Consider the following 25,894-nt stretch of genomic DNA (forward strand, 5'->3'; position numbering starts at 1 on the left):
GACAGAGAGGACTGCATGGCTCAAGAATTCAATCTGTTGTGCGACCTTTCTGTCTGTGTCATTAGAACAAGACAGAATGACACTCGGTTCAGTCTCAGTGAAACCATGACATGCAGATCAATGATGGCCAGCCTACTACTTGCTTGCCAACCTCAGCACTGAGAGGCAGCCAACCTGATGCATACCACAGTCCCGATCTGCCACTACTGCCTACGGGGTTACCAGGGATGAGAAAATGGTGGACAGTCAGACACCCACCACTACTGGGTCATCGCGGATGATCTGCAAGTTGACATCTTTGTGCTGACATGGCGATTCCTGTCCATGCCACCTCTGGCCGATTCTTGAGCATCTGCTGTCTTGGTAGATCCATGGTGGATGACCGGGGCGAAATATTCACAACTGGCATACTGGATTCCAGTTGGCGGACTCCAACTGATGGTACAATGGGCTGCCTTAGAGAAAGCTGAGGTGGTTTCATAGAGATGGGGCCCCTCCACGCCCGCACCAACGTGGTGGCCAAACCAAAAGTTCTACTGTCACCTCCGTAAACATGTTAGTTATCTAATGGGTTGTAACCTCCCCACAAAAATATTAATTAAATGAATTTTAAATATCGTAACCTCTGAACAAAATTGGTTCCCATTCATAATCTCTGTGCAGAAATGCATTCACATTTAATGTATCCACAAAATTCTTTTCTCATTTAATGTTCGAAACAGAAAAATTCCTAAACACAAAAATAAAAAAGGAAAATTCAGTAACCTGGTAAATTTTATGACGACAGCAGCGCTGCGCCACGGCCCTGTACTCTGAATAAAAAAACAAAAATTCTTACCTCAATAAAAACTGCAAATATATATGCTCTTGCATAAAAAATTTATGGCACAGCTCCGTGCAATGCTGGCCTATGCTTTGTGATTCATGAAAGGAGAGATAATCCATTGAATAAAATCTTTAAATTGAAATGAATGCTTTTTTTTAAAAAAAATTGCTTTATATTATAAAAATTATTATTGGGGCATTTTTTAAAAGAAATTGATGACAGTTAACATACATTACTAGATATGCGCAAGGCTGCTTCTTTAGCTTCTTCATTAATAATCATCCTCCAGAGTCCCGACCAGAGCAGACTGCAGATACGCGCCGACTACCGCCGACTAGTGCCGACTCACGCAGACTAATGTCGACTAGCGACAAGCAACAACAAACTACATGCTGCTCTCTGGTCAGAGACTCTCCTAAGTCTTGCCTGTTGCAGGCAGCGCATACATCGTATACCTCATACATAACCCTCCACCGGGGAGGGGAGGGGGGACAAAAATGCAGCGATGGTGAGCCAATTGGACTTGCCATGAGCAACAAATTTTTCCTAATTAACTAAGTTTACAATAACAGAATATATAGATATATATGAGTGCAGAACATGAAATAAAATATAGTGCACATGCAATGAGTACAGAACATATCAAGCAAAGACAAAATGTGTACACAATGAGTACAAAACATATTAACAAATGGCAAAAGTGCACACCCGCTGTAGTACAGAACATATCAGCAAATCACAAAATGTATACGCAATGAATACAAATCATATTAACAAATGACTAAAAGTGCACACGCACTGTAGTCCAGAACATATCAGGAAATCACAAAATGTATACGAAATGAGTACAAATCATATTAACAAATGACAGAAATGCACACGCACTATAGTACAGAACATATCAGGAAATCACAAAATGTATACGGAATGAGTACAAATCATATTAACCAATGACATAACGTGCACACGCACTGTAGTAAAGAACATATCAGCAAATCACAAAATGTATACGCAATGAGTACAAATCATATTAACAAATGACATAAAGTGCACACGCACTGTAGTTTTTTTTTTTACTATTTTACAAGAACTAGGATAAGAAAGGGAAGGATTGCATCATGGTTGTAGCACATTAGGTTGCACGCAGCTACACTGAAAGTCCATATCTTTCTATAGAAGCACAACACCAAGTGAGACAATCTGAAGTTCTTTTCCCTGAAGTATTAATCAGTGTAGCCAAGACACTGAAATGTCGTAGTAATATTCCATGTTATCATTTTGGTAGTACATTAGGTACACCAAACAGTGGGACCATAATAACATCTCCATCGTTCAAGGTGGTGGACAGCATATCGTGTCAACACCACGTTCTTGTAAGGTACACCAACGTAGAATTAGTGCAAAAACCAAATATAGTGCTCCATGAGCATGATGATAGACAGGACAAACGGATATTACAGTAATTTCTGGTAATTAGATCAGCAGGTGAAGGACATGAAGTCTTATGCCAGTCATCATTGATAATTACTAGTCTATCAACTGATTTGATTAATTGGAGGCACTCATCGCCCAGTTACTGAACATTTCTGTGCCATGTATGAAGTATTACAGAATAATGTTCATAAGTTATCTATTTACAGAGAACATTGGCACTCATTGACCAGTTACAAACCATCAGAAGTCATCATTCAAAACAGGAGCTAATGAGTGTAGCATCAAGCTACTATATAGCATAAAAGTGACATAATACAAATTTAAAATATAAGAAACAGTGGCATTCGTTGGCCAGCAAGTATTGAGTATTACAAAACATTTTTTTATCATTCAAGTGACATATGACATATTTAAAAATAATTATTGGCACTCAGTGGCCAGTTACAAACCATCAGAAGTCATCATTCAAAACAGGAGTTAAAGAGTGTAGCATCAATCTACTGGTATTCATATATATAGCATGAGAGTGACATAATATAAATTTAAAATATAAGAACAGTGGCATTCATTGGTCAGCAAGTATTGAATATTACAAAACATTTTTCATCATTTAAGTGACATATGACATATTTAAAATTAATTATTGGCACTCAGTGGACAGTTACAAATCATCAGAAGTCATCAGTCAAAACAGGAGTTAAAGAGTGTAGCATCAAGCTACTGGTATTCATATATATAGCATGAGAGTGACATAATATAAATTTAAAATATAAGAACAGTGGCATTCATTGGTCAGCAAGTATTGAATATTACAAAACATTTTTCATCATTTAAGTGACATATGACATATTTAAAATGAATTATTGGCACTCATTGGCCAGTTACAAAACATCATAAGTCATAATTCAAAACAGGAGCTAATGAGGGTAGAGCATGCATGCATTGTTACAAAATATCATTCACTATTACTCAGAACTCATCATTCAAGTGACATAAGACATAATTAAAATGTAACACTCTGTAACGATTACTCAAAGTCTGTGATTAGAAAACATCATTCAATATTACTCATAACTCTCTTAAATAGGTAGCATTATTTGGGACTGGTAATACATTTTTTTTTTTTTTTGCTAGCAATGCATTGCGTTGGGATCGATAATTAATTGCTGGGGCATAACAATATTTGCATTTGACTTATTGCTGCAAATGAATATGTGTAACGTCATTCGTCATGAGTCAGCCGTAGCAAGGTTATGAAACAAATAGAGTATATGTGATCACATTCATGAATGACACAGGTTTAATGACCAACTGCTTATAGCACATTAATTTCATGAATAATTTCTCCTGCAAAAAATACAAAATGGATTATTAAACTGCAAGAAGAAACGCATATTATGCTGAAAAGTAGTGAACTTCGAATTAACAGGTAATGAAATGTGTATAAAATATATATGTTCTCTAGCTGTCCTTTCCAAAACCTTCAGTCATCATACCATGCGACATAAGACATACTGTCAAGACGAACTGCAACAAATACTTAAATAACTACATAGCATAAATACATAGACTTCAACATTATCCTCATCTGTAAAGAAAAACTTCATTATCATCACTATCATCACCTGTAAAGAAAAACTTTATTATCCATATTAGCATATTCTGCATCACTATTCATCACCATTCATTATCATCTGCAAAAAAGTCACTTCATTATTCATTATACAACTATTCATAGTATAGAGTTCCTTATTTCTAGCATATTTCATCACTGAAACTAAGATATGTAGTTCTGTCTGACAGTCTGCATCAATCGCCTCGTATTCTGAAAGAAAAAATTAGTTAAGACTGCTGTCATACGATGTGTGTAGTATATTCTTGTTAATGCTTGTTAATTCTGATCCATTGACTCTTCGTGACGAGGTATTGTATCTTCTTTCGTTCATTGCGAAGGTGAAATTCCCATAATTTATTTCTTTTACACGTTATTTCTTTCTGAAAATGATGAACAGTGATTAATGTCTTGCATTTAAATCATATATCCATTAAATAAAAACTGGTTTATAGTGATATAATTGAGCATACAGCATAGCATGACAGAAAACGTACTATGTCAAAAACATAGACAGTGTACAGGTGCAAAAATGTACACAGAGTATCACAATGTAGCAGCAAAAGAAAAATGTAAAATAGTCACGATGGTGGGATATCATAAGGCAAAATGTCAAAGTCAACTAGTGTTTCTTACATCTTAAATATTTCATAGTGCATACAAACAAAACAGTAAAACAATCATACATACATGAAAAATGGAAAATGTGCACGGTCTGATGTGTAACAACAAGAAATGCCTCTCTTTGTTCAGCTTGTATGTTGTGTATTTGATAGAGGCGAGAGTTGAAGACTAATGGAGAAAGAATTTGATAAAATTAATATGTCACTAGATAGAATCACATAATTGGTCATAAAATGTGTAAGTTTATCTGGAAAAATGTGCACGGTCTGATGTGTAACGACAAGAAAAGCGACCTGCTACCCTTACCTTGCCGGGCACTTGCCAAGAAAAAATATGATAATCATAAGTAAGTGTTCATGTGAATATAATTGCATAAGTGGTCATAAAGAAAATCAGGAAATGGCATTACAATGTGATAAATCATAAAGTATGTTCATTCAATAAAGGGTTTGATGTTGGAGATATGGTGATTCCCTTTGGTTTTTCTGGTTCTCAGAGTTTCGACGTGTACTACATTGGGGTGAGGAATGCTGCGAATTCGATATGGACCTGCATATAGAAGCTCAAATTTACTACATCTACTTTTTCCTCTATTAGATAAATAATGTGTGCGTATTAATATCTTCTGTCCAACGTGAAAGTCACGGCGTGTACAAACCTGTTTTTGCTGTCTTCTCCGGCGCTCTGCGGCAAGTTTGATGTTGTTCAGCGCAATGTCAATTATTTCACGGTGTCGTAGTCGACGAGATGTAGGAAAAGTTACTAATTCTTTAATTATGTTAGGTGGTTCAACATTTTTCAGTATAACAGTCGGAGATAGCATAGTAGATTCATTTGGTATGGAATTAATTACATCCTGGAATGAGAGTATGTGTTTGTCCCAATCCATACGTTTTTATGGCAGTATATTCTACATAGTTTACCAATTTCTTTCATTAGTCGTTCACAAGGGTTCGAAGAAGCATGGTACTTGGATATATAGATCGGAGAAATGTTTCTAGCTCGTAACATACGTGTCCATATAGCAGATCGAAACTGTGGTCCATTGTCGGAAATTACTTTCAATACATGCCCTACATGAAATAGAAAATGTTTTACAAATGCTTTCGAAACAGTTTTAGCAGTAGCTTTGCGTAACGGAGTGAAGGTAACAAATTTTGAAGTGAGTTCAACAGCGACAAAGATGTAGCAAAAACCTCTATTAGTTCTGGGAATCGGACCAAAAATATCTACAGCGGCCATGTGTCTCAATTTAACAGGTACAATGGGATGTAATGGAGGAATATGTGAAGTCGTATCTGACCTAGCTTTCTGGCAGATTTTACATGACGCTAAAACTCTCCATGTTGGTAAAATAACAGTTCTGACTCAGTATAAGAAAACATTTTCTGGCTCCGTAATGTGCGTAACTCAAATGAGTAAATCAGATTAATTTGTTAACAACTTTGTCAGGAATGCATAATAACCAATTGTTGCTGTCAGGGTGAGAGCGGCGAAACAGAATGCTATTGCGTACAGTGTAATGGTTTCTAATGGTAACATTATTCCTACCTTGCCAAAGGTGTTTAATTTCTTTCCACACGTTGTCTTTACTCTGCTCTTGTGCTATGTCTTGGAATGACGACGAAATGAAATTTTCAAATGCAACTTGTTGAATGTACATGACGCTGAAATTTGCTTTGCAGAAGTTGGTTGCGATGTCTTGCTGATTGTTGCTGAGAGAATGGGATAGTGCGTCTGCTACAATATTTTGTGTACCGGGAATGTGAACAATTGTAAAATTAAATTCCTACAAGTAAAGTTTCCATCTGCATAATCTGTCGTGTGTAAATTTAGCCGAAAGTAAAAACTGTATCGCTCTATGATCTGTGTAAACGGTCGTATGTCTTCCATAAAGAAAATGCCGAAATCTCGTAAATGCCCATACAACACATAATGTTTCAAGTCCTGTAACAGAATAATTGCGTTCAGCAGGTGACAAAATGCGACTCGCAAAGCTTATGCTTTTAATTACTGTAGTGCCATCTTCTTCAATTTCCTGAAAAATGTGTACGCCTAAAGCGGTGTTAGAACTGTCGGTGGCAATGGAAAAATTTCTAGTAAGATCTGGATGTGATAAAAGTGGTGCATTCAACAAAGCTTCTTTGAGGTTCACAAATTCAGAATGTGCTTGCCTATCCCAGGACCAAATAGTGTTTTTACCTGTCAATTGACATAATCTAGGGGTGTCTAAAGCAGAATAATGAATAAATTTACGAAAAAAGTTCATTAAACCCAAAAAGCTGTGTAGTTGTTTCTTCGTCGTAGGAACAGTAATGTCACGTAAAGCTTGAAGTTTTTCCGGGTCAGGCGCAATGCCCTCTGCTGAAATTACATGTCCAAGAAATTTTATAGAAGTTTTACCAAAGTGCGATTTACTGAGATTAACTGTGAGTCCTTGTGCACGAAAAGTTTGTAACAGTTGTTCAAGAATCAGATTGTGTTCAGACCAGTTAGCTTCTGCAATAAGAATGTCGTCTACATACGTTGTGATTCTGTCTTTAAGTTCTGTCGGAAGTATTGTATTCAAACCGCGAATAAATGCTGCTGAAGAAATAGTTAAACCGAACGGTAATTTACAAAATTGATAACAGTCACCAAAACAAAGAAAAGCCGTGTACTTTCTGCAGTCCGGATGGAGTTGAATTTGCCAAAATCCCAATTTCAAATCTAATGTGGAATAAATAGCAGTACCATGAAATTTCTGTAGAAGTTCTTCTAGTGTCTGTGGGCGATCCGTTTCATTAATAATAATGTCGTTGATGTGACGCGAATCAAGTACGAGGCGAAGTGAACCGTCCTTTTTCTTAACAATATGGAGCGGGTTTATGTACGGACTAACTGCCGGTTCAATAATTCCTTGATCAAGCATAGCTTGCAATACTTTCTTAACTTGTTCTCTGTGAATATACGGAATGGGATAATGCTTGGCTTTAAATGTGTCGTGCTGTTTAACTTGAAATTCATACATAAAACCGGACATAGTACCAGGAACGTTGTCAAAAACTGGAGCTTGCTGTAAAAGAATTTTGCGTAGTTGTGTGCGTTCGTCGTCTGTATTTGCACTGCTCTGTTTAAATTAATCAGAAATCATCTGTATAACGTCATAGTCGGCTTCGTCTGGAGTATTATAGTTGTGTACGTACGTATCTGTGAACAATGTGGAATGACAGTCTATGTTACGTGATGCGGAAATGACCTCTGTACGGTTAATTGTTTGTTCTTCTGCAGATAAGGAGTGCTGAAATTCTAAAGCCAGTTGTACATTTTCATCCTTTAACATTAAATAGGAGTTTTCAAAGTCAATAATTGCGTCGTGTTGTACCAGAAAATTCGTACCTAAAATAACGTCTGACGTCAATAAGGGAACAATCCAAAAATTTGAGTGAAATGTATGACCTGCAATACAAAATGATAAATGTGTCTGTAATTCTACATCTACTCCTTTACTAGATACTGCTCCTTTTACTTTCGTTTTGCCTAATGGTAACGTAGGATAGGTATTCTCTTTGTTACATTCGTTGAAAGTTTCTTCATTTATGACTGACATAGGAGATCCAGAATCGATTACTGCTGAAAATTTGTATGATCCAATTTTTACTTCGATGACAGGGTGTGAAATGGTTTTTTGAACAACTGGTCTTTCCTGCAAAAGAGTGTCTCGGATGTCGTCAAAAGTAATAACATTTTCATGAACACGATTCTGCGTATCAAAAGTATTGCTTGCGTTACTGGAAGATGCAACCTGTACTGTATCTAGTCAAATTCTATCTGACGTGCTATTATTTGCGGGGGGATGCTGTGGCATTTCAACTATTTGTACTGTTCCGTTATTTTTTTTCTGACGTATTACGTTCGGGATGATATCCACTGTCTGGTTCATTCATGATAATTTGTTGTTGCGGATGATTTTGCTGCTGATAAGACCGACTGTTATTAAACGTACGCTGAAAATTGTGCTCATTACTTTTACGTATGTCATGATAGTCATTTCTATACGGTGCATCGCGATAGGAGCTGATATAGTGTGTTTTCTGTACGTACTGATTTCCTTGTTGCTGTGCGTTACTATTTGTTGGAGATGACGCTATACGTGTAGGCGGCGAAACATTAAAGTTTGGTTGACCTTGTACATTACATTGTTGGTTAGGTATGCTAACCGGTTGGTTTTGTTGCTGTTGTGAAAAACCTCTATTGTTACCAAAATGTGGTTCCTGTAGCTGATAATTTTGACGATTGCTGAAAATGTTGTACATACTGATGATTACAATTTTATCTGTTATTAAAATTACGGCGTAGTTGTCATTTCGGGAGTGTCTAAAGAGAACTGTCACTTTCGGTAAAATTTGTCGTATCAGGTTTTCTTTACACGTTTCTAATACTAGATAGATCGATAGTTGAAGAGCTATTCTGATAGATGTAAAGGATAGTAGAAGAGCAGGCAGCAGTGCAGAAAACTAAAGATGAAATAGCACTACTACAGCTCGGGGCCCTGTGCACGCTACGGCACATATTCATTAAAGCGTAATGAATCCCCTGAGGTCAATTACGCGCTACAAATAAATTTTAGTTTTTGCGTTACAGGAAATGCCGGTGAAAATTCATAAGCAAATTGTTGTATCTATGCCAATTCTAGTTTCTGCATTACAGGCCAAGCTGGTGAAAGTACAAAATAAATTGACGTATCCAGTTCAAAGTGTGTACCTGCGCTCTGTCATTTTTAAATACCTTTAATTTTTTTACGGATAAAAATTGCTCGTAATCAACGTTATCGTCTCTGAATGTCTGAACAGGTTCAGGTTTGTGTCAGAATCTGTTTGTCTGTGACTGTTTGGATTCTAAGTCGCGTACTCGCTGTAAATTACCTAAATTACACTGCCTGTGTGAGTGTGACAAATGTTTGGAATGTGCCGTATGCTGTGACGTGTTATTGACTGAAACATTTTTCATCTCTGTCACTTCTTGCTGTAAAGTTGACAATTTTCTACGTAAGGTATTATTGGACGAATCTATCTCACTGATCGTCTGCTGCAAATTTTGGAATTCAGTTGTTTGATTAAACGAAATCGGTGAAGTATCGTCTGATTTGCTGTCATTATTACTTTCAATAACGTCAATACGACTCGCCAATTCATCATATTTTTCCGTCAGTATTTTTACCTGATCATCGTTTTTAGTGTCACAAGCATTAATTTGTTTTTGTATTTTACGTGTGGTTTCGTTCAATTTTTTAACGTCTACTTTGATGACATCGGAATCCTGCATTAGTTCTAATTGTTCGAGTCTGTCAGTCATTGTCTGAAAGTCTAATATGTGTGTATCTGTTTTTGATTTAAGATCGGAAATTTCATCACGCAATTCGGTGTTCAACTGTTTGATAGTATTAATTTCGTCTGATACTGTAGCAATATTGTTATCTACGTATGTTTTCGCCTTCGTAAACAATTTACGCTTATCTTCCTGTATCTGTGCAGTAATTGTTTCCATGACTTGTCGTTTTACTTTATTTTGTTCCTGTATGAATTTACGGTAACGCGTTTCACTGTTTTGTAGGTGGTGATTAAAACGTTCGTCAATTTGGCTGTTCTGTTCGTCGAATTTCGCGTCTACTTTTGCATCCAGTGTGCGCGAAAGTTCTGCTGACATTAATTTAAACTCGTCGCGTAACTGTGTTGCATTTTCAGAGCATTGTTTAGTGACTGCACTAATTTCGTCTCTAAGTGTTGTAGCTGCTTGCGTATTCCTTAATTCTTGAGCAACAGATCTAATTTCTTCACTACTTTTCCTAGGACAAGCCTTAATTTCCTCACGTAATTGTTCTTTAGTATCATGACATTGCGCGGCAACGGCTGTAATCTATTCACAAAGCTGTTTATTCTGTTCACTAAGTTGTTTGAAATTTTCATTAAGGTTGTCTTGTTTTTCATTCAGGTTGTCATATTTTTCATTAAGTTGTTTGAAATTTTCACTAAGTTGTTTGTGATTGTTGTCTTGTCTTTCATTCTGTTGTAGCAATACTGCCATAATTTGATCCAAGACAATATTACCTACTCTATTCTCTGTGCTGTTTGATGGCATACCTGCAATTGTCACGTTTTGTGTAACCAGTTGGTCATTCTGTGATTCTCGAAAAGGTTTGCCAATCGGATGTGCACTGTTGGTCACTAAATCGGAATCAAATAAATCTGTCGTACTTTGAATACACTGTTTATTTTCGTTAGAAAAAATTATCTGTTCACAATTCAAATTTTGCAAATCGGGTGTGTTAAACTGGGCAGCGTTCATTGTAACAGAACGTCCCGCGTCATCAATTGTTAAATTAACAGAGGACATAATTGAATTTATTTGTTCATCATTAGGATCAAAATCATTACTAGCGGTCGGTACGCACTGATTGTCTGTAAATGGAGGATTGTCATCATTACACTGAGTGTCGCAAATGGAAATGAAATGAAGTCCCATGCTTCTTTACAGAGCGTAGGGGAACGATGCGGGAGACCCGCACCGCCTTACTAGGCAAGGTCCTAATGGAGGTGGTTTGCCGTTGCCTTCCTCCGACCGTAATGGGGATGAATGATGATGATGAAGACGACACAACAACACCCAGTCATCTCGAGGCAGGAAAAATCCCTGACCCCGCTGGGAATCGAACCCGGGACCCCGCGCTCCGGAAGCGAGAACGCTACCGCGAGACCACGAGGGGCGGACAGAGTGTCGCAAATATTATCGGTCAAATTATTCGAGTCGACTATTTCACTCACTGCACAACGCGATGTACTATTAACAGTTTTTCGCGGCATTTTTCACAAAACAAAATTAAGCACAAATGAAACAAGGACAATGCAAAAATGCAACAAACACAATTACAACAGAGAGCAACAAATTGCCGATGATCTGTGAAAGCAAGAGTGACAAATTTGTAAATGCGTTGCGCCAGATGCAAACTACGTTTCAGTAAATAAGAGCAGATATATGACTACTTATCAGAAGATTCACAAAGAAATACGATCCTGGCCGGATGTCGCCATGTGTAACCTTCCCACTAAAATAATTTAAAGATGTACCAAATGTAACCTAATTGGTTCCCATTCATAATCTCTGTGCAGAAATGCATTCACATTTAATGTATCCACAAAATTCTTTTCTCATTTAATGTTAAGTTCGAAACAGAAAAATTCCTAAACACAAAAATAAAAAAGGAAAATTCAGTAACCTGGTAAATTTTATGACGACAGCGGCGCTGCGACACGGCCCTGTACTCTGAATAAAAAAAAAAAAATTCTTACCTCAATAAAAACTGCGAATATATCTGCTCTTACATAAAAAATTTATGGCACAGCTCCGTGCAATGCTGGCCTATGCTTTGTGATTCATGAAAGGAGAGATAATCCATTGAATAAAATCTTTAAATTGAAATGAATTCTTTTTTTAAAAAAAAATTGCTTTATATTATAAAAATTATTATTGGAGCATTTTTTAAAAGAAATTGTTGACAGTTAACATACATTACTAGATATGCGCAAGGCTGCTTCTTTAGCTTCTACAATAATAATCATCCTCCAGAGTCCCGACCAGAGCAGACTGCAGATACGCGCCGACTACCGCCGACTAGTGCCGACTCACGCAGACTAATGTCGACTAGCGACAAGCAACAACAAACTACATACTGCTCTCTGATCAGAGACTCTCCTAAGTCTTGCCTGTTGCAGGCAGCGCATACATCCCATACCTCTTACAAGGTGTATCACAGGATGCTGGGCTGTGATGTTATCCGTGCGTCTGGGTAAGACTACGCATTAACACGATCCATCAGGTGATAGATAGTGGACGAAACGCGAATGAGGGTAGCGGTTTGAAGAGCAGAGGGAAAAAAAGTGTCAAGGCTCGTGCCGTGGGAAAAAAAACCCCTGTGACCTCTGCGACAGTGGGATGGGTAGTAAGAGCAGTAGTGGCTTACTAGCTGCGATAGTTCATGCAAGGTTGGGTTTTTAGTGTGTGTGTCATGCATCGTGGAAGGCGATGGCGATGTATCCCGGTTTGCTGCGGCCGCTGCATTCCTGGAACAATCAGGATCATTATAAATTAGTGGAAGTTCGGCCATAGATCATCTCACTGTGTGGGGGGTGTGTGTAGCTTGTCTGCATGTAGTGTGCAGTATGGCTTCCCTCCGTGTTGCCAGTTATTCGGCAAGTGTGTTCCAACTGGATATCCAGTAATGGTGGCTGATTAACAGGGTCTCACCTGTACCGTTGTGTTTGCGTGTACTTGGCCATAGATGTTAGGTCCTTGCAAGTATGTCTTTTGGTCTTTTATGTTTCCATCTATGGTTGTGGTCGTAGTTCCCCAGATTCAGAATAAACGGGTTCTGCGAATGTCTGGACTTTCTGTATAGTCTTGGGGTGAGTTTGTGGATTACCGCCGTGAGAGTCTCAACTCGGTATTCCCGGTGAAGGTCCGCGATGCGTGTGTATCGTGGAGAATTGCTTATGATTTTGAGTACTTTGTTTTGTATGATCTGCAGACGGCGCAGGCGTGTTGGCGCAGCGTATCCCCAGACAGGGGCTGCGTACGTCATCAGGGATCGAATGAGTGTCATGTACATGGACATCGACACCCTTCTGTTCAGTGTGCTACGCCTGTTGAGCATAGGGTAGAGCTGTTTGAGCCTCGCTCTTGCTCTGTTGGTCATGTGTTGTATTTGGTCCCCCCTGAGTAATTTCTGGTCCAGCCAGACACCGAGGTATTTCACTTTCTCGCGGAAACGTATTGGGAGTGCATCGGTGTTTGCGCAGTTACTTCGGTCTTCTAGTGAACAGAACGGCTTCGCACTTGACGTTTACTCTAACACGCCATTTCTCCAACCAAGGCTCGGCCACTGCGAGTGCAGTCTGTAGGCGTGACGTAATGTTTGATGGTTTCCAATCTTGCGCAAGGATGGCTGTGTCATCCGCGTAGATTGCCATCATTGTGTTGTGTGTGGTTGGGAGATCTTTTATGTAGAGGTTAAACAGTAGGGTCCCTAGGATGCTTCCCTGGGGTACTCCCGCGTGTATACCGTGTCATGTTGATTGTTTTCCCTGCACGTCAGTGTTGAAACTCCTGTCTGTGAGGTATGAGTGTATGAGGCCGTTGTGCCATAGACGGTCGAAAGCCTTTTTGATGCCCAGGAACACCGCCCCTGTTGCTTTGTTAGTGTTGAAGCCACGTGTTATATGTTCAACGACCCGTAAGAGTTGTGTTGTGGAGTGGTGATTCCTGAAGCCGAATTGCCCCGGTCTCAGGATGTCATTTGTTATGCAGTGCCTAGTGATGCGTTTGAGAATCACCTTCTCAGCAATCTTGCTGAGCGAACTCATAAGATTGATGGGTCGGTAATTTTGTGGGAGGCTGTGGTCTTTCCCCGGCTTCCTGAACATCAGGACCTTGTGTTATGACTCAATGACTAGGAGTCAGCATTCCTTTGCAGCATGTGTGCCTGCACTCAGTCGCGGCATTCAGCTCCGAAGAAAGTTATATCTTTATAAAGTCTGCTCGGCTTCCTGAACATCAGGACCTTGGCCATCTTCCAAAAGGCGGGGAAGTGTTGGTGTTTTAGTATGGCATTCGTTATGTGTGTTAGGTATTCAGTGGCTTTATCCGTGAACTCTTGGAGGACACGGTTTTGAATGCCATAATGACCAGGGTCTTTCCTAGCAGCGGAATGCATTATAGCCCAGGAGACTTCGGCTGTACTAGCACGTCGAATGTCGTCGCGCGATGGTTGGGCTAAAATGCATGTAACCTCCTGGTCAGTAGCAAGTATCAACACTGGATCTGATGGTACCAGGTTCGGTGTGAATGACGCTGCGAGTGTGCGGGCCATTAGTTCTGCTTTTTCCTCCGCAGGGTATGTAGGTCCGTCAGGCCCTTGGAGCGTTGGGGTGTGCAATTTCTCCCTGGTGAAGTGTCGGGCTAGATGCCACACGCCAGGTCGCGCGGTGTCCAGCCCTTCCAGTTTCTGGTTCCACTGTTGTGTTCTATGTGTTTGTATTTTGACGGCACTGAGTCATCGCAGTGCGTTGGGGTGGGCCGCGCCTTCTTCGCCCAGCTACCACCGCCAGCACAGAATGCTGCGGCGCCGTCATGACTCAATGACGAGGAGTCAGCATTCCTTTGCAGCATGTGTGCCTGCACTCAGTCGCCGCATTCAGCTCCGAAGAAAGTTATATCTTTATAAAGTCTGCTTGATCAATAAATGTTATTACAGATAACACTGACTGACGCCTCTGCTTGTCCACAGGTCCATTCAGTCTTTTTCTTTACTCGAACTCTTGATCCCAATGTAGCCTCAACCACAGCTCCCTACAGAACAATGCCTGGAGGTCAGTCTGACGATAGCATAGAGGAGCTTGTTGATGGAACGGATGTTTCCTATATGAGATGAAAGATAATGAACAGAAATGGTTCATATGGCTCTAAGCACTATGGGACTTAACATCTGAGGTCATCAGTCCCCTAGACTTAGAACTACTTAAACCTAAGTAACCCAAGGACATCATATACATCCATGCCCGAGGCAGGATTCGAACCTGCTACCGTAGCAGCAGTGCGGTTCCAGACTGAAACGTCTAGAACCGCTCGGCCATAACGGCCGGCGATAATGAACAGACTGGCAAATGGAATGTTTTTGTGCATGGAGAATTTGAAAAAATGGGGATACATAACGAAAGACACACTCAGTCAATGTGGAAACTACGAGAGGCGCAATGACGTTTTCTTTCCAGGAAGCTGCAGAAGCCTTGTATTACATGCTACCTGCTCAAAGCTTACGGAAACACGGTTTTACTATTGAATGTTTGGCTCCTCTATCAATTTGTTTGACCTCATTTTTTCTTTCTTTTACACGTTTGACCTCTTTTGGTTGTATGTTCTATATTTGTCCTCTTACGCTTGTATAGGTGTGTATTTATTACTTCTCTCAGTGCACTATATTACATTACAGTATTATGTCCTGTACACGAAACGTAATGAAAATAGCCTAGAAAAGTTGATCAAATGTTTTCCCTCTGCTTCATTCAATGAAATTCCTTTATTTGTAATTTCCAAATGCAGGCAGCTCACACTAGTTCAGAATTGTGACTCACATTCCAAAAAATCTTTGATATGTTGGAAGACGAAACTACAGCAGCTTCTTATAAATAGTAAACATTGCCAATAGTATGAATACCAAATATCACGCTACGGTCGCAGGTTCGAATCCTGCCTCTGGCATGGATGTGTGTGATGTCCTTACGTTAGTTAGGTTTAATTACTTCTAAGTTATAGACGACTGATGACCTCAGAAGTTAAGTCGCATAGTACTCAGAGCCATTTGAACCATTTTGAACCACATACCAATACTTTACACAAAACTGTGGAAAAGTGGTCAAACACTTTTAGTTTGTTGGGTTACACAGGGTGTATCAAAAGGAATCATCCGATTTAGAAAAAATCCTAACTATTATGTTATTTGAGATATGTGCGTGAACAACGTACTGTTGGAAAGAGCAAACTCTCGAGTTTTACATGGTTCTCGCTAGGGTATACCAGTGTGCGCCCACTTCAGTTCTAGTAGAAATTGTGTCGGGACAACAGAAAGCGTTTTGTGTTCTACGTTTTGCGCAGTGCGAGTCAGTAATAACTGTTGAACGTGACTTTCGTACTAGGTATGGTGTGGATCCTCCTGCATGACAGAGCATTAAACGATGGCATGAACAATTCCGAGAAACAGGTTGTTTGTCTAAAGGCAAATCGCTGGGTCGTCCCCGAGTGTCTGAAACAGACGTCGAACGCATCTGCCATAGTTTCACAAGGAATCCGTAGAAATCTGTTCGCCGTGCCGCTCAACAGCTCAACATGCCCCCGATGTCCATTTGGCGTGTGTTGCGTCGACGTTTACACATAAAACTATACAAAATTCAGGTACTCCAAACTCTTCGTGAAGGTGAAAACAACGTGTTTCGTTCTTGGCAAGATGGAGGATGACAGTTTCTTCGACGCTTAGTATTTAGTGACTATTTGTTGTGGGGGTTTTAAAAGACACTGTTTATGTGGCTACGCTACCAACAACAAAGAATGAACTGAAACATCGCATAATAGCAGCTGTGGAAGCTGTAACTGAAGAATGCTCGCTGCAGTGTGGGAATAGTTTAAATACCGCATTGACATATGCCGTGCATCTGAAAGGGGATATGTTGAACACCTATGAAAAGCTATGAAAGAAATCTTTTTGTGTGTCCCGTTCACCAGAAAACATAATTCATTGTACATGTTTATTACTTTCAGAAATATAGACGTGCCAAATCGGATGAATCTTTTTCGTACACCCCTATTTCTTTGAAAAAGGAAAGGTAGTATACAGACAGAAACTCTCATTGCTATGGTGAAGTCGGCGGAAGAATATCCCTGCAACGTAGTTGCAGTGAGCTGGGTGCGGCTGCATGGCGCGTTATACCTCAACAAGTCACGTAGCGCGATTCCGTATACGTCTCAATGTCAACGGATTGTCGAAGCTCTACAGACGATTTTTCGGATGCAGATATTTGCGATTTGCAGCTGAAATCTTGAAATAGTGTTGCCAGCTGTCAGGGATCTTCTCTTGCTGAATCTACTATTGCTGACTTTAGCACTCGAGTCGACAGTGGCGATCTGCTATGCTATAGCCAAGCACTGAACTTGAGCTTTTCAGCTCCAACACTTAGTTCTGACAGACAGTCGTATCAAAACAACGTGGATGCATCCGAACTCTATGCAGTGGTTCATCCTGGAACATGTTATAACTCTCACATATGATAAAAAAATATTTTTATATCACTTAACAGTCTTTTCTCATCATAATCCGTTCAGGAACTCTCAAAAATTGGGTAGAAGATTTGACATTTTTAAACTTCTGAATGTGTCCACCGTAACTGAGTCCCAGAATACGACCAACTAGTTAGCATACCAACATCCATAAACAATGCAGAAGTATAATTCACCACGTATTGCGATCATTACGGAACAATGATGAAACCATTGATTTTGTGAAAAGGAGGTGGGATTTGATGATAAGGGTGTAGAAATTTAAAGCTTCATAAGTACCAAGCGAAAACTTATGTAATTCTTAGTCAATAGTTGAACTTTGGTTCTAAGAAGAGGCGTTTTTGGTACTCAAATGAGTACGTCAGACACAAGTGAGACAAACAGAGAGCAGATGGTGGCAGCACAAGGTTTAGGAACTTCTAAGACTGTCTAATGCCACATACACAAAGCGCTTATATGCAGGAAGAAATGAATTGTTTGGTCCACCCCACGGTCCATCGAGGGAGTTGAAAACTGATCACAGTTACACCACACAGACTGAGAGTCTAGAGATCTATGGAAGAACTACTTCTTCACGTTCTTTATGAACTACGTAAACATTACTGTCATGGAAGACTTCATTTCCGGTGTGCTTTAATTACCAGCAGAAGCCTGAATGGCAAGTGAATCAATATACAGAGAGTTCAGAACAGCTCAGAGTCGGCTGAGACCTGAATTTTGGAAATTTGTGGTACTTTCCTATGTCACCAAACTACTGAGGTTATCGATCCCTAGGTTTGCACACTACTTAATCTAACTAAAACTAACTTACCCTAAGAACAACACACACACCCATGCCCGAGGAAGGACTCGAACGTCCGAGTGGGGGAGCAGCGCGAACCGTGGCAAGGCGCCCGAGACCGCACGGCTATCCCGCGCGGCGACTGAGATCTGAAATGGCCTCCTGGTCCAGATAATATCCCCTTGGAGTTAACTGAGAATCACTAAATACCTAGAGCCATTTAAAATTCTGGTATTGTTAAAACATCTATACCAGTGCCATCAACCAGAACAGAAATGGATAACTCTTCAAATAGCACCTAGGAAGCGCCAGGAAACTCGCTACAGAAGACGTGTTGATGATCGTGAAGTTAAATAAGTTTTCAGTGAAAACATTGGTAACAATGACTTATCAAAAACACTAGAAAATCACTACTGTAACAGAAAAGATCCAAAATAATACAAAACTAGCACAACTAGAGCAACATGATATGTAATTATTTTTTGCGTGTTTATTTTACAGTTGGCTTGTGCATCTGTTACATTGTTCGTAAGACAAACACAATGAACCTAATTTTAGCACTGATAGAATTTAACAGGACTCTTGATAGATACATTCAGTGTCATGATTAAATCTGCAGCTTCAAATGGCGGTTACTTAGTTAAGAAAAATCTCTTGAGGGTTCCGAGACTCAATGTGTATCTGTGGATGACATATTCTGGCGGCTTGGAGGTGGATTAGCTCAAATTTACACTAACCTCGTGTGTTCTACCAATTTTTTCTCCGGGCACCGCTATAAACAATGAGATTTTTCCTTCCAGGCCGGACGAAAAAAAATGTTCAAATGTGTGTGAAATCTTATGGGACTTAACTGCTAAGGTCATAAGTCCCTAAGGTTACACACTACTTAACCTAAATTATCCTAAGGACAAACACACACCCATGCTCGAGGTAGGACTCGAACCTCCGCCGGGACCAGCCGCACATTTCATGATTGCAGCGCCTAAGACCACTCGGCTAATCCCGCGCGGCCGGACGAAAAAATAGTTCAAATGGCTCTGAGCACTATGGGACTTAACACATGAGGTCATCAGTCCCCTAGAACTTATATCTACTTAAACATAACTAACCTAAGGACATCACTCACATCCATGCCCGAGGGCCGGCCTGGGTGGCCGAGCGGTTCTAGGCGCTACAGTCTGGAACAGCTCGACCGCTACGGTCGCAGGTTCGAATCCTGCCTCGGGCATGGATGTGTGTGATATCCTTAGGTTAGTTAGGTTTAAGTAGTTCTAAGTTCTAGGGGACTGATGACCTCAGAAGCTAAGTCCCATAGTGCTCAGAGCCATTTGAACTATTTGAACCATGCCCGAGGAGCCCGGACGAGTACATCAAGTTTTGTACTTCAATACATTTGAGCTTCCTGTAAATCTAAATTATGTATCTGCGGGTAAATGAGCTCCGAAATAAGTTAATCACAAAGTTTTCAATTTCATGTGACATTGTAGCTCAAGATGTGCCTCAGCCAGAAGGCAACGGGCCCAAAGATTAAATGCAGGAATGAATAACAAATTCATTCGCCCTCGGCATAACAGTCCATAATCCCTTAATAACAACGCCCACTGCAGTGCCAGAAGGTGTCTGTAGAATGTTACTACATCGATTCTTTAAAAAGTTCTGTAAAGCGAAGCATTTCACAGATGGCGATATCAGTTAACTTACTTATTATGCACCATATGACATCGTAATGAAAACAAACTTTCACGGATGCAACCACCACTTATGTGGCACGCTGAAATAGCTCCTCCTGGCCTCCATAGTGGCGGTCGCTGGCGCCTGCTGTTGTCGCAGCCGCGAGTTGCCGGGGTCGGACGCCGCTCTCCGGCATCGAAGCCAGGACAGCGACGCCGCGGCCGGCCCACCTGCAGGTGGGTAGCGGGTACCGGGTAGCGGGGCCTTTGTGCGTCGCTTCGGATTCCGCCTTAATTTGTCGGCGCCGCGGCGCTGGGTCCGCCAGCATTCAGCTGTCAGCCACGCCACCGGCCGACCAATCGCCGGTCCGCCCCGCTCCGCATTCTCCAACTTCCTGCGGGAGCGCTTCTGGTTTCGGTCCTCCGAGCTAAAATACTTTTCACCAGGACGGCAGATTCGCGTTGGAGATGGCTCCATCTGCCGGTGATATGATCGACCAAGGGATGTCGTTACGGCTCTTGACTCGCATTTGAGAAAAGCGTGGTTCAGAGTCTCATCTGGCCATTTATATTTAGATTTTCCTCTGTTTACCTGCGTTAACACACTGCTGAGTTCTTTTCCATCCCTATTGAACGAGATAGTGAAAATGATTATATGTGAAGTAAAAAGAAAAAAAAGGCAACAAAAAACCGAAAAGGAAAAACCAAAGGACGACGTACAACAGAGTAATTATTCGAATGAGACGGAAATAGGCAGATATCTCGCAGTGTGCTGGCAGCTATTATCTTGCTGAAATAGAAGCCCAGGATGGCTTGTCATGAAGGGCAGCAAAACGGGGCATACGACATCTTTGACGTACCACTGTACTGTAAGATTGCCACGGATGACAACCAAACAAGAAAGACTGGGGTTAACGTCCCGTTGACATCCAGGTCATTTGCGAAGGAGCACAAGCTCGGACTGTGTCAAGGATAGAGAAGGAAATTGGCCGTGTCCTTTCAGTGGAACCATTCCAACATTTGATTGGAGCGATTTAGGAAAATAATGGAAAACATGAATCTGGATGTCCGGACGCGGGTTTGAAACGTCGTCCTCTTGCATGCGAGTCCAGTGTGCGGACCACTGCGCCACCTAGCTCGGTCAGCAACTACAAGGGGTTCTACCGTAAGATGATATGGCAACCCAGATCATCACCTCTGGTTGCCAGGCCGTATGGCAGGCAACGGGCAGGTTGGTAATCCACCGCAGTCTGGAGCATCTCCAGATACGTCTTCGGCCTGGAATCTCATTTACTGTAATATAATTGTCTTCAATGATGACTCCAGCTTCAATATGAGCCCCGCTGAACAGCGAAGGCATGTCTGGAGATGCCCCAAATCTTACCCTGGACAGCCTGTCATCGGACTGTAGTCACGCCCTCTACCCATCTCGGGACTGTGACGACCTAACGCGACAATCGGACAGAACTTGGCATGATATCCCTCTGAATAACATCCAACAACTCTATCAATCAATGCCAAGTCGAATAAGTGCTTGAATATGTGACAGAGGTGGACCATCCCATTATTAACTTACTCAACTTGTGAAACTCTTTCTCTTGAACCAGCCGACTGTCAGTTTGAAAAATGACTGTTCTTTTACTGGCAACAAACACAACTAACTATCTCTGCTGCGGCAGTATAATGAGAGCTGTGGACGAGGACAGCCGTATTTTATATAGAAGTGGAAGAATGGTCACACTGTTATCGGTAGAGACGAGTCATCCATTAGTCAGCAGAAGAGTGGTCCATAAACACTTTAATTATTAAAATGAAGTACGTGTATACGCAGCACTGTACTAAAACTGAATGAAACTCGCATCACTCTTGGTGTCCAATGGTTCACTTACAGCTGGAGAGGCTGAAATTCTCACTTAAAGAAATGCGAAACCAAACAATGCAAGTACAACAACGTATAATTATATGTGTACGATATACACTATGTGATCAAAAGTATCCGGACACCTGGCTGAAAACGACTTACCAGTTCGCGGCGCCCTCCATCGGTAATTCTGGAATTCAGTACGGTGTTGGCCCACCATTAGCCTTGTGTGGAGATAGATAATTCGAATCGGAGGTTCTGTAGGCTTTGTTGATCCCTTTCTAAAGTCAATGAGAAGTTTTTAAAATATTAATTTAATATATTTTAAGAAGGTGGTGCCTTACAGCTCCTATACACACATCAAAAAAGTTTTGCATCACCTTGCTTCCGAGTGTTCCGGAACCTGAACAGGAAACTGGAATAGGGATTAACATAAACATCAATTCCGCCCTTTTTATTGCTCATGAAAACCACACATTGCATGTTGTACCATCATGCAGCGAGACCTTCAGAGGTGGTGGTCCAGATTGCTGTACACACCGGTACGTCTAATACCCAGTAGCACGTCTTCTCGCATTGATGCATGCCTGTATCCGTCGTGGCATACTACTCACAAGTTAATCAAGGTGAATCGGCGTAGATCCCTCAGAGTAATTGGGGGGTCACGGCGTCCATAAACAGTCTTTTTCAATCTATCCCAGGCTTGTTCGATAAGGTTCATGTCTGGAGAATATGCTGGCCACTCCAGTCGAGTAATGTCGTTATCCTGAAGGAAGTTATTCACAACATGTGCATGATGGGGGTGCGAATTATCGTCCATGAAAACGAATGCCTTGCCAGTATGCTAGCGATATGGTTGTACTATCGGTCGGAGGATGGATTCACGTACAGCCGTTACGACGCCTTCCATAAACACTAGCGGCGTACGTCAGCTTCACATAATGCCACCCCAAAACAGCAGGGAACCTCCACCGTGCTGCACTCGCTAGACTGTGTGTCTAAGGCGTTCAGCCTGACCGGGTTGCTTTCAAACATGTCTCCGACGATTGTCAGGTTGAAGGCATATGCTACACTCATCGGTGAAGGGAACATGATGCCAATCCTGAGCGGTCCATTCGGCATGTTGTTGGGCCCATCTGTACCGCGCTGCATGGTGTCGTGGTTGGAAAGGTGGACCTCGCCATGGATGTCGAGAGTGAACTTGCGCATCATGCAGCCTATTGGGTACAGTTTGAGTTTTCACGAGGCATCTCATCGACAATTCCTGTCTCTCTGTATCTCCTCCATGACCGAACAACATTGCTTTGCTTCACTCCGAGACGCCTGAACACTTCCATTTTGAGTGCCCTTCCTGGCACAAAGTAACAATGCGGGCGCGGTCGAACTGCAGATTTGACCGTCTAGGCATGGTTGAACTACAGACAACATGAGCCGTGTACCTCCTTCCTGGTGGAATGACTGGAACTGATCGGCTGTCGGACCCCCTCCGTCTAATAGGCGCTGCTCATGCATGATTGTTTACATCTTTGGGCAGGCTTAGTGACGTCTATGAACAATCAAAGGGGCTGTGTCTGTGATACAATACCCAGTCAACGTCTGTCTTCAGGAGTTCTGGGAACCGGGGTTGTGCAAAACTTTTTTTGATTCGTGTATATTGGAAAAATGCGATATAACCACCATGAGCTGCTGATGAAATATTTCATTTGCGAGCATGCAACCAGTTTAATTTGTCTGAACATCGTCCGGTTCTCATACTAAAGTGATCACAGCATCATGTTAGGCGAAACATTAAATCGTTATCGTCGGGTGATAAAATATTATTATGTTGTAATACAAATTACGTCGCCAGTCTGGCACTGTAATATAAATTACGTCGCCAGTCTGGCACAGTTTTTATAGACTGACGATGTAGTTCATATTACGATAAGACAACAGCATATTACACATAGTTTTAACACCTGCCGATAAAGATTTTATATTTTTCCTAACATTATGCAGGGAATATTTTTATGTGAGAACCTGATGACGGTCAGACGACTACATCTGGTTGTATAAATAAAGTATTTTACCAGTCGCTCAAGTCGGTAATATATCATTTTTCAAATATTTATTTATTCACTAGCAGTGCAACATTTCGATAGCCATCATAACTAGGAATTTTCTGGATGCCATACAGAGAAACATTATGTGACCGAGTTGGCGATAGTTGGGCCTATTTTATTATAACCCGCAAGGACATTTTATTAGATTACAGCCGTAATCTTGTCTAACTTTAACGTCAGATAGTCTTGTCTTGTAATAACAGCTTAGAATTTGTGTTGCACAGACTTCCTAGAACCACACTTCAGGTACGGAATTTGTTCGAAAAGCTGCAACCTGAAACGAATCTACGCAAAAAATGACGTTTTCAATCTAAAAAATCTTTTCCTGCAACACTACAGATTTTTCAACTCGTCAAGGAGGGTGGACAGGTGGATATTCTGTTTTAGACCTCTGTTGACTTGTTTTTCTGTTTTTTAAAATTTGGTAATAGACTTTAGGCATCACCCATAAAACAAGACACAGAATGATTTTTAACATTTAAGTACATAACAGCCTGAACCTTAAATAAAATAGTTGTCCTTTACATTCATTTAATTTCGAATTAAATAGGTGATCTAAGAAATTTAAAATAGCGTAATTAATATGAAGGCAGAATTGATAGCACAAATCATACCTATTCATTTACTATATTATAACGGAAAAAGTTAAAATAAATAGACAAAATTTTAGTAAAAAAATATCGCGCTTTCTGTATTCTTAATTGTCCTTCTACTATAAAACCTTATTGTACACTGCACAACAGAATTAAAGGATCACTTTTTCGAAACGCCATAACTACCTCCCATTGCTAGGCATGAGTTTGAAATTTGGCTCAAAGGTGTCTACAATACACGTCAGTAATGGTGCAAAAGCGTGGCGCCCTGTGACGTCACCCTCTGGCTCGGGGTGCTTCAAACTGTGAGGTGCCGACACATGCGAAAAATGTGGCCACAGCTCAGAAGTTTATGGTGGCTCTAAGTGGGATAATGTTGTCACATTGGTACCACAATTCTGTCCAGCACCACTGTGGATGTGTCACGTGATGAGAAGATACTCACAGCTTCACTTACCCAAATTTCACTTTTTGTTTTGACGTCTCTGAGACGAAGATCAGAACCGTGACACCCAGCGTCGACATTTCGCCGTTGAAAATGACAGTTCGCAGTACGACGAGCAACAGGAAGATTTTCTTGACAATCTTTGATACTGCTAATCCCTCGGACATTCCAACTCCTCTGTAAGGAATTGTAAGGCCACATCTCCATTGAAGTGATCGCACCGCTTTGGAGTGCAGCGCGACCACAGTTTTTGTTCTCGTGTACAGGCTGGAACCATCAAGGACCATTTAAAAGCAGTCTACGCAATTTAAACGTTTTCAGAAACGTCAAAGGGCATTTATGTTTTTTCAGCTCTCCTGTTAGCCGCCTTCCGGTGGCGTGATCATGCGGAGTGTAGCTTCAGAAATTTCTACTGCTGTAGAGCCTGAGTGTTAGGCAAACTCTTCGACACCCCTTTGGTGCGGTTTACCTATCTTCAGGAAAGGCTGTCATTAATATCTTCTTGTTGCTCATCGCACTGCCATTTTCGACTGCGAAATACGTGGGAATCAACGACCCAAGGGAAAGAGTGGTTTCATTGGCCCCCTTTATGCATCCCCTGTGAGGCCTTACCGAGTCGATTCTGAACGATGATGTGTGTGAAATATTTTCTTCGGCACCCATAAGAAAACCTTGCGGCCTCAACGCAGGGAGTTGTGGGTCAAATTCCATTGCAGACACGTCAAGAGAAGGGGTGAAATGTGGGTAAGAAGGCCTGTGACGACCTTCTCGTACTGTGAAACGTCCACGGTGGCGTTGGGCAGAGTTGTGCTCAAATTCGGTGCCAACGTGCCATCATCAAACCACCTAAAAGCTCCATAAACTTCCGAACTGTGGTCTTTTCTTTTTCACTTTGTCCAAACTTACTGTTTGAAGCGTTGCTGAGCCCGAGAGCGACGTCACAGAGAGCCAAGCTTTTGCACCATCAGAGAGAAAGGTGGTTCGCCCTTGGAGCCAAATTTCAAACTCGTTCGTCGTAACAGGAAACAGTAAAGAGGTTTCTAAAGAATGAGCGTTTTATTTTGTTGAATAGTTTAGTTTATACACTT

This window comes from Schistocerca nitens, chromosome 9 (assembly GCF_023898315.1).
Source record: "Schistocerca nitens isolate TAMUIC-IGC-003100 chromosome 9, iqSchNite1.1, whole genome shotgun sequence".
Classification (NCBI taxonomy): domain Eukaryota; kingdom Metazoa; phylum Arthropoda; class Insecta; order Orthoptera; family Acrididae; genus Schistocerca; species Schistocerca nitens.